The following is a 10,792-nucleotide window of genomic DNA, read 5'->3' on the forward strand; positions in this document are numbered from 1 at the left end:
TGAGTTAAGAAAATCCTTCTTTCTCTATATATTATAAAAGATAGGAATTGCCTTGGGGATCTTGAGCCAAAGGCAAGGACAAGAACCCCACTCAGACTTACACTCTTCAAAAAGTTACATGAGAGGTTACTGGATGGCCACCTTGCCTGAGAGCAGTAGCAGCTACAGAGGAGTGCCCGGAGCTATCAGACCCCAAGATACCTGAGGGTGAACAGAGACAAAATAAAGACAAGAGACAATATTCAAGGTAGAAGGGGACTAGGTGGATAGGTATTCCCCTTTCAGCAGCTGGTCAATTTTTATCAGCAAGTGAGGAGCACAGAGGAAGGGGTGGTATACTTACCTTGGAACACCAACTGTGGTAGACAGGGAAAACTTAATGGAAAATAAGTTCTTCCCTGTACCCCAAATATCTGCATCCTTTACATTGTCCTCAGAAGATGTTATCTTGTCTTAGAAGTGCTGCAGTTGCAAGCCTTTCCTGCACAATCAGGAAGCATGACAGCCTTCCACATACTTCTCTGTTTCCTAAGGCAAGGTCATACCAGCCTTGAAACTCTGGGATCCCAATACTGTAGCCTGGTCCCCAGCATAGTAAAATATATCATAGTCCCTGGTATCCAACATGGAAACTGCAAGGTTAATTTTAGGACAGAGACTAGAAATCTTGACTTCTCATCATGTCAGAGCTTTTCTGGAGACATGGGTTACTTGTGGTTAACAAGGGAATGGCTTGCCAATTATCAGGCCATGACAGCCTTCCACATACTTCTCTGTTTCCTAAGGCAAGGTCATACCAGCCTTGAAACTCTGAGATCCCAATACTGTAGCCTGGTCCCCAGCATAGTAAAATATATCATAGTCCCTGGTATCCAACATGGAAACTTCAAGGTTAATTTTAGGACAGAGACTAGAAATCTTGACTTCTCATCATGTCAGAGCTTTTCTGGAGACATGGGTTACTTGTGGTTAACAAGGGAATGGCTTGCCAATTATCAGGTCATGCTCTTAGTCACCCTTGAGGTTTTAGATTTTGGAGGAAGGGGAGTACCAGGAATTGAACTCAGGACCTTGTGCTTGCTAGGCAGTCTCTGTGTCACTGAGTCATATGCTTGGCCCCTAGCTCAGCATCAACTGCTTCCCACTATCCCTGAGATTATTATAAAAGCTTGTACTACTATGAATCCTGCCTCTTTGATGAACACACAACCAAAACTAGTCACTCTTGAACTAGTACTCTCCCAGATCTATGCAAGCAGGCAGGACATTAGTGACTTACACTTCCAGGACTGTGAGAAGGTGTGAAAGAAGTAACTTTGCCCAAGAAGGACATCAAAAGGCACGTTATATAGTTTCGATTCACAACAGGTCATTGAAGCTAAATTTCTTTCTCCAGGAATCTCTGCTCAAAAGGCAGAGTTAATAGCTCTTACCTGGGCATTGATATTAGGAAAAGGCAAAAGTTTAAATATTTATGCAGACTCCAAATATGCCTTTCTGGCGCTATATTACAATGCAGCAATCTAGAAAAGGATGACAGGCCAATAATCATTTAAAAAGCACAGTCTACAACTCTTAGAGGCAATCCATATTCCCAACCAAGTCACAATTGTGCACTGTAAAGGTTGCCAGAGACATATCTGAAGTCTCAATCAAAAGGCTGATAGGAAGCAAAAGGGGCAATTCTGTAATCCCTCACACCTTACCATTATTCTCAGGTCCTGAGGAAGCATTCTGGTCCTTTCTCAAGGGATACAGTGATGAGCTGTAAAATCCTACATGAGAAATGGTCTTCAATCCTCTGGAAAGGTGGAGAGAGCTAACCAGACCTTAAAGCAAGCTCTGGCAAAGCTTCACCAAGAAACATCTGAGTCACAGCTCTGATTACTGCCAATAGCACTCATGATGGTTTATAATAATCACAAAACGAGGCTGAATTTGAGCCCAGTTTAGATATTAAATGAGAGGTCGTTTATATCCTTTGGTATGGTAGTAAACATAGAGAACACAAAACATTTACAGTATCTCGTCAATCTGGGTCAAGGACAATAGGCAACCAATAGGGAACCAAATTCTGCCAGCTCCTGGCCCATGGCACCAACTACCATCTAGTGTCTGCCCTGGAGACCAAAGCTCATAAAAACCTGGAGAAAGGGAACTCCCACAGACCAGTTAGAGCCAAAATGGAAGGGTTCCTTTTCAGTGATCCTTGCCACACCCACTGCAGTAAAGGTGGCAGAGATAGATCATTGGATTCGTCTTTCTAGAATAAAACCAATTACATCTGAACTGTCTGAAAACAAACCACACAAAAGGAAAAAGCTACTCCTATAAGCCTCTGGAAGGCTTGAGATTTCTCTTCAAAGAGCAAGTCTCCAGTGGTGCTACAGACAAGTAAATAGGATCTTGCTATGGCTTTGAGACTCCCCATGAGTTATCTGACATTCCTCTCCCACATACATTCTTCTTTGTCGGAAGCATGGAAATCTGACTTGCTTCTCGTATTTGGCCTAATAGTAAAGTTTCTTTCTCCCATCAAACAGGCAGCTTAATGGTCACTAGCCCTTTTCTCATTGTCTTCTTTTTCTTTCTTCAACCCAGTCAATGAGCCACAGCATCTCTAGGTAGTTGGAGAGCACATAATCCCCAGTAGGTGGAATCTACAGCCCTTTCCAACTAGAAGAAGCTATAGAAGACAGAGATTTCCAGTCCCTCAGCAACCTAGAAGGAATTATGAGGATTTGTGTCTCTGAGGGGCAAATGTGATAGAATACAGCCTAGCAAAGATGGTTTGGGGGATTAAGTGTGACATACAGGCCAAACAATTCACAGGGTCCACGAAGTTTTCATGGGTTCCCTTGTGGGAGAAATAACACCAACACCATGGAGAGCTCACTACAATGGCTTTCCTTACGGTAGCTTGCACTGTATACTGCAGGGTATATTTTTATTTTGCTTTTTAAACTTTTCTTCTCTTTTCCAAGTCTGATCTGCAGAGCCAATTTGTCCTCTACCCTTCACTTTTAATTTTTCAAGTAAAATTTGCCACTGGTTTTGCATATGTTGCTCAATTGAGGTGAAAAGAATCTGAAAACCAAGATACCATATCCCAACACCAGATAACAGTCTTACTAGGGAAACCTTGCTCTGGCCTGTCCTCAAACCTTCTCTTCACAGCCTTCACGAGAGGGTAGATATTGATAATAATTTTGTGCTGTTTTAATAAACTAAATGTCTCATTGAAATTTTGAAGATACAAGTCTGGTTCCCCATTATTTAGGTAATCTTTATGTTTTCCAGAACTGCCTAATCGTCTCCATAAAGTAGTTGGACATACGGTATCTTCTTAATATATTCCCGGGTACCTATTTTTATTCTTTAACTTTTTGGATATAAGATTGAAACTGATTTTACAGAAACAGCTAAAGAATGAAAAAAATGAGACATCTAAGAATTACCAAGTTGTTATGCATGTAAGTTTGTAAAAATAAGATCAGTAGGCAGAGTGCTGATATAATCTTTACTGTGGTTCACATATGTCATATATTTCTTAAACTTTTCTCCTTTTTCATTATTATTATTCCACTCAATAGATCTTCTCTATTTTCTCTGAGTCTATATGCACATACACACAAACACACGTGTGTAGAAACCTAATTTTTCCCTGATATGTTTGAGGGTAAGTTACACATGCGATGGCCATATACTATCAAATGCTTCTAAAAGTTTTTCAACAGATTTAAGATATTTTCTTATGTACTATAGTACTGTTATCAATCTATAACTTCAAGCTCAGTATAATACTTTCATCCCTTCCAATGCCCTTTCTGTAATTTTTCAAATGACTCAAAGCATCCTTTCTCCCCTTATCACAGGAGCTAGTCCATAGTCATTGGTGCCATTTAACTACAAAGTATCTTTGTCTCTCTTTAACCTGGAATGTTTTCATGACTTTCTATGTAGTTCATTTTGAAAGTATAAAGATTCCTCATACTTTCCATATTTCAAAAGAATATTCCACCACCATTATCTAATGTTTTCTAAAATTGGATTCAGGTTACTCTGTCTTACTTAAAGATCTAGAGCGTTCTGTATCCTTTCCAGGATTTCACATGCAGAGACACAAAATGTCTACCCAGCACCAAACAAAGCACCAATTTTGATCAACCAACCAAGGTTTTATATAATTTCTAGAATTTATCATCACTGTTTCCCTTCCTGTAACCAATAAAATGCCTGTAGAGAACTATTTTAAGAACAAAGGAACAGGGCCGGCGATTTATCTCAGCGGCATAAGTGCCAGCCTGGCAAGTGTGAGGTCACGAGTTCGATCCCTGGCACCGCAAAACAAAAACAAAAACAAAAAAAAGGAACACTTCACGTCTCAAAATTTCCTCCTAAGTCATCAACACTTCACATAAATGAACAATGCTTGCATGGTTTATCTTTACTATGATTTTGGCAAAGTCATTATGTCACAGTTTCAGCAACGTCTTATTATAAAAGTGCTTGACTCCAGAATTACGTTAGATCTCTCTAAAAAGGTACATGAGATTAGACAAGATGAATCATATTTCTCTCCATTTTACAGGTAGATAACAAGAATCTACGTATCTAATCCCACATACAAAATTAATCCAAAATGAATTTAAAAACTTAAATGTAAGACCTGAAACTCTAAAACTACTAGAGAAAATCTCCATGAGATTGGTCTAAACAATGATTTCTCTGAATATGAATCCCATGGTACAGGCAACAAAAATAAAAGTAAATAAACAAAATTGCATCGAACTGAAAACTTCTGCATAGCAAAACAAAGAGATCAACCACAGAACAGGAGAAAACATTTGCCAGTTATTATCTGATAAAGGGCTGATATCCAAAATATACGAAGAACTCAAGAACTGGAAAATAACCCAATTTTAAAATGGGCAAAAGACTTAAATAGACATTTGTCAAAAGAAGACTTGAAAATAGTCACCACATTAAATGTAATATTAAATGTAAACTTAATACATAAAAAGTATTCGACCACATTAATCAGGAAAATACAAATTAAAATCATAATGAGATGTTTTTGCACATCTGTTAGAATGGGTGTTCTCAAACAGTGAAATGAAAGCATGTTTTAATGAGCATGTGAAATAAAGGGAGCCCTTGTACATTGTTAGCAGAAATATAAATTAGCAGATCGATCATGGAGAATGGCCTTACAACTCATATGCTGGAGTTATATGACCCAGAAATCCCACATGCGTGTCTAAAATAATTAAAATCAGTATTTCACAGAGACATCTGCACTCACATGTTTACCTGAGCATTCACAATAGCCAAGAATATATAAATTCCTAGGATTCCATTAAAGGATGGATACAAAGAATGCAGTATATGTGCACAAAAGAATATTGTTCAGCCATTTTAAAAAGCAGAAATCCTGTCATTGGGATAACACTGATGAGCTTGTAGGATATTATGCTAAAAGAAATAAGCCAGGCCCCAAAAGACAAACATTACATGATCTCATTTATGTGTGGAATCTAAAAATGTCAGACATACAGACGTAGAGTGACTACCAGAAGTAAGAGGCTTCGATGGGCATGCAGAGATGTTAGAAAAAATTTTCAAAGTTTGTTAGACAGAAGGGGTAACTTTTTGAGGTCCATTAACTCATGATGACAATAGTCAATAATAAATTACTGTATATCTCAAATTTTCATAAACAATGGATTTTAAATGTTCTCACTACAAAGAATAAGTATATGAGGTGGTTAATATGTTAATTAGGCTAATTCGATCTTCACACAATGTATACATACACAAAACATCACACATACTGCATACATATGTACAACTACTATTTGCCAATTAGAAACAGATTTTTGCACTACTACAAATAAAATCCGGGGGCACTCTACCACTAGCTATATCACAATCTTTTTTAAAATAATTTTTATTTTGAGACAGGGTTACACTACTTCAGGTGAGACTCAAACCTGCAATCTTGCCTCTATCTCCCTAAGTGTTGGAACTATAGGCATGCACTGAAATTCCAGCTTAAAATAAAAATTTTAATTTTAAAGTTAGGGATGTGGCTTAGTGAGTGCCTAGCTATTTTGTTCCTAGTACTACCAAAAAAGAAGAAGGAAGAAAAGGAAGAGGAAGAGGAAGAAAAAGAGGAGAAAAGAACATCCATTCCAACTACACATTTAAGGTCTAAGAAAACTACAAATGAGCGAGACCGACATCCAGTGGGCTTGCCATGAGGCAGGCTTGTGTTTTATCACCTGGCTCCTGGACTCCCCCATTCTAACACAGAGGTCGTTGAGTCACTGGGTTGTGAGGCATCCAGATTCACTCAGACCCTGTACTTCACAGTTCTGAAACTTCTGAGTATCCCCCTTTCCCAGTGGACCTGTGTAAATGGGCATAAGTCTTCCGTGGCTGAGGAATATTTAATGTAGTAGACTTTTCAAAGGATTTGGGGTGTGAAAACTGAGCAATCTGGAAACTGGATGGAAGATTGTTAAATTTTATTAGCCTCTCGATCACTCATTCATTTCATTCGATTGAGTGGATTGATCAGTAATCAATATGTAGAAATACCACATTCTGCTGATTTTCCCCATAGCTCTCTGAAGATAAGACATCTCTTTCCAGTCTCTTCCATGTGGATCTTACTGTTCATTTTGCTAACTAAGTTTGCCTTGTTTCTGAAGGTTAAGTGACATTCTCAGGAAGCCTGGTTCTGTCACAAATCCCCTGCTGCCAGCCTTGGCCCCACAGAGGACAGTTACTACTGAGTTTCTCTAACCAGCATTTTCTTTAGCTCGGCAAATGATCTTCCAGACTGTCCAATGAAATGCAATCACCTGGTAAGTTTTCCAGCCTTTCATAAGCAACTCGCTCTAAATGTTCACTGTACTGAACCTTTTAATCCCTTCTTTTTTGTACACCTAGAAAACTGGGACAAGGTGAACATGGAAATCCAATTGGTTAATTTTAAATCCTGCTCAGAGCTGCTTTTTAGTAATCTCTATCACAGAACAAAGGCCAAAGGCCAAAGGCCTGGGACAGACTCATAAGTGAACATGGAAATCCAATTGGTTAATTTTAAATCCTGCTCAGAGCTGTTTTTTAGTAATCTCTATCACAGAACCATAGGTCTTTATGAGGTAAAAGAAAGTAGTTATTCCTATTACTATGGAACTAAGACAATCTTTGGCCCAGTTTTCAAAATGTATGCATAAATCAAAATGCCCCCATTTAAAATCTCAGTTCTACTCCCTTCCAAACAAGGTACAAAACTTGGCATGACAGTGTTTGAGTTGATAATTCTCTTAGCTAAAGTTAATGCAATCTTAGCGTAGTCTTATGGCCTGGTTCTCAGCATTTTTGCCATCATGCTTCAAGATCTCTGATTCGTATACTCTCCCTTAAATGGGCCATTAATTACCAGGAGCCTTTGCTTGTAATTATTACTCCTAGTAATAACCCTATGTTATGATTTGTACATCTTCCTAACTAACACGGAAATTCAATCCCAAAGTCATGTGTTAACAGCATTAAGAGAGTGGACACTTTATCTGTGGTGGTACCATGGTTTGCACCTAGATGTCCCCTCCAAAACCTCAGGCAGTCATAGGTGGAAAGTTTCATAGGTAGGGTTAGGCTGTGTGGATGTGGATTAAGAGTGTGATGCTGGGTTTACCAGTGTGATAGTGGGATTGTGGATAATGGAAGCCCCGCCCTGAGAGTGAGTGACACCAATTAAGTTTTATAGCCTGGATGGCACACAAAGGGAGAAAGCCAAACTGCTGCTACTGCCACTGCTTCCATTGCTGCCTTATGCATGCCACACATGAACTGTTTCTCCTTTGCCATGCCTCTCTGCCATGCCGCTGTGCCTCCGAACCAGCCAACCATACACTGAAACCCCTCCAGACTGTGAACTGAAATAAGGTTAATGTCCCGTGTTTTGTCTCAGCAATGTGAAAAATAATCAAGACAGATGTTTAGAGGTGGGAGCCTTGAAATGTGATTAGATTAATGAGAGGAACCTCAAAACTGATTCCTGTTGGCTTTATAGAAGGAGAGAAACACAAGACACAGAGATACATATGTGTTCCTACCACGATGTGATGCACACACGGGGTACCATCATCAGACCTTGTGCCATGCTGTCTGAACTTCTGTCCTTTAAAATCATTGTTACAGGCAGCTGAGTTAGATAGAAATATTACAGGCAGTCAGATAAGGCTGGGTCCTGAAAGAAACCAGTGTAGAAGACCAGACACTTTGTAACTATGGGGGAGACATTCATCTCCTGCTGTGGGCCAGACCTCAAGACAAAAAAATCAAATAAATGCACCCATATCCTAAGGATAAGCCATCAGGGACTGATATTCTAGAGAGGTCTCTATCTCCCTGAGGAAGCCAAGGAATCACTGACCTAACCCCCCATAGGCAGAGTCACTGCTCTATATGCAGGCTCACTTGCTATGTTACTGGCTTTCCCATTTGTCCTTGAGTTAATCAATTTTACCTGAGTAAGTACACTCATAATCTTATTGGTTGGCTATAGTTCTGCCTCACCTTATGCTGACCTTGCAAGATCCCATTTTGGACCTGCCTCATTTTGTGCTTTTACTTTATAATAGTTCCCAGAAAAGACAGTCTTTGGTAACCCACTTGGGACCCTTTCTGTCTCTCTCTCAGACAGAAGCTTTTTTTCTCTCATAAATACATTTTGCTCTTAACTTCTGTTGTTCCTAAAATTTACTCTTCAATTTTAGAGAACATGAACTCGTACTGGAGACCTAGTAGATTAGGAGTTTCTTTCCCCTATATCACCATGAGTTAATAAGCCTCTTTTCTTTATAAAGGAAACTGTCTCTCTGATATTTTGATATAGTAACCAAAACTGAACTAATACACCATCTAGTTCCATAGTAATTGGAATAACTACTTCCTTTTACCTCATAAAGACCTATGGTTCTGTGATAGAGATTACTAAAAAGCAGCTCTGAGCAGGATTTAAAATTAACCAATTGGATTTCCATGTTCACTTATGAGTCTGTCCCAGGCCTTTGGCCTTTGGCCTTTGTTCTGTGATAGAAATTACTAAAAAGCAGCTCTGAGCAGGATTTAAAATTAACCAATTGGATTTCCATGTTCACTTATGAGTCTGTCCCAGGCCTTTGGCCTTTGGCCTTTGTCTGGAGATGGGCAGCAGATTCACAGTAAATGAAACTCTATGAATCTCTGGTCCCAGCTGAGGCTTATAGTGGCCTGTGATGCCATGATGCCTCAAATGACAAGACAAAGCCACATCTGAGGATGCCTGGCCTCTACCACAACTAACTAGATAGAGACTGTAGCTGCAGGCTCCATACTCCTGCAGCACATGTCAATCTAGAGATAAGATATCTCTCTTGATTGGTTTAAGTTACTACTTGGGAAAGTCTTTGAACTGATTCCCAAGGTCCTGCTCAGTTCCCGTGTTTGTCTCAGAATTTCCTTCCTTTGAAAACCAAATAAATATGGGCTTCCCAGAGAAGTTCTTTGTCTCAGCCCCCAGAGAATCTCAAATTCTGCTAGAGATTTTGATCCTCCTGGAGTCCTAAAATCATACCATTTGTTTTTTTCATTTAAGCCTTGTCTGTCTACTCATTTGGGAGGTTGTAGACCTGATTAGTGCACGATACTTCAGATGGTAGCACAATCTGTAAAAAGTTAAAGCAGGAGGATAGAAAGTTCATGCCTAGTCTGGACAATTTAATAACTTAGCAAGACCCTGCCTCAAAATAAAAATGGAGCTAAGAATGTAGCTCAGTATGAAGGCCCAGGGTTAAAGTCCAAGTACCACAAAAAAAAACAGAAGACCTGAGATATATTACCCTCCCCAGCATTCTTTCCATCAGTACCCCAATGTTTGACATCAGTGACATTTTTAACAATTACATCATTACAGACTTACATGTGCTATCTCTATTTCACCAGTCCCTGGCAGTAGGGTCCTCACTGCCAGCAATCTGGCAGATAATTCAGCTCACAATCCCAGTTTACACTTTGTTTTCCTAAGATCATTGGTGATACCAACTGTTGTAGGGAAGAATCCCTAAAAACTGTGTGATATGGAAAATTTCACATAAGGGAATTATTGGGTAGCATTCTGTAGGTGGGGGAAAAAAACCTTGTTCAAGTGTGATTTAAGGAGGATTGGGAAGAATAATAAATTAAAGTGCTGTGTAACTGTAACAGGCTTTGTTTGATCCCTTGGGGGGACTGTTAAGCCAAGATGGCCCATTCAATAAGTTGCAAATTATAGCAAGAGGATCAGCTATTTGAATATCTGTTTGGAGGGGGATGCAATTTCTGGGAGGCATCTTCATTTATCTAGGAGGTATTTAGCTGTGAGCAATCTGAAGCCATATTCCTTTGGAAGCTAGAAAAATGAGTATCTCTGCTCTCATAGGTGAACCTGACAGTGCACAGGATGCCCTGCAGGGTGTATTAAAACTTGCTGTTTCAGGTATTATGCTCTGCTCCTTGCAAATACATCAGTTATTGTTTAGAATATTTTGAGACTTTATGTTAGGAACATATTTATGACAGTTACATCGTCTCTGTGAATTTTGTTTTGTTGTGTTGTGTTGTTTTGTTTTGTTTTCTGGCAAGGTCTCGATAAGCAGTCTAAGCTGATCTCGAACTCACTACTAGCCAAGGTTGGCCTGAACTCACAGTGATTATCCTGGGATTGCAGCATGCCCGGCTGGAGCTTTTTTTTTTTTTT

This window comes from Cavia porcellus, unplaced genomic scaffold (genome assembly GCF_034190915.1).
Source record: "Cavia porcellus strain 051 isolate PalLab524CR breed Dunkin Hartley unplaced genomic scaffold, mCavPor4.1 scaffold_32, whole genome shotgun sequence".
NCBI lineage: Eukaryota > Metazoa > Chordata > Mammalia > Rodentia > Caviidae > Cavia > Cavia porcellus.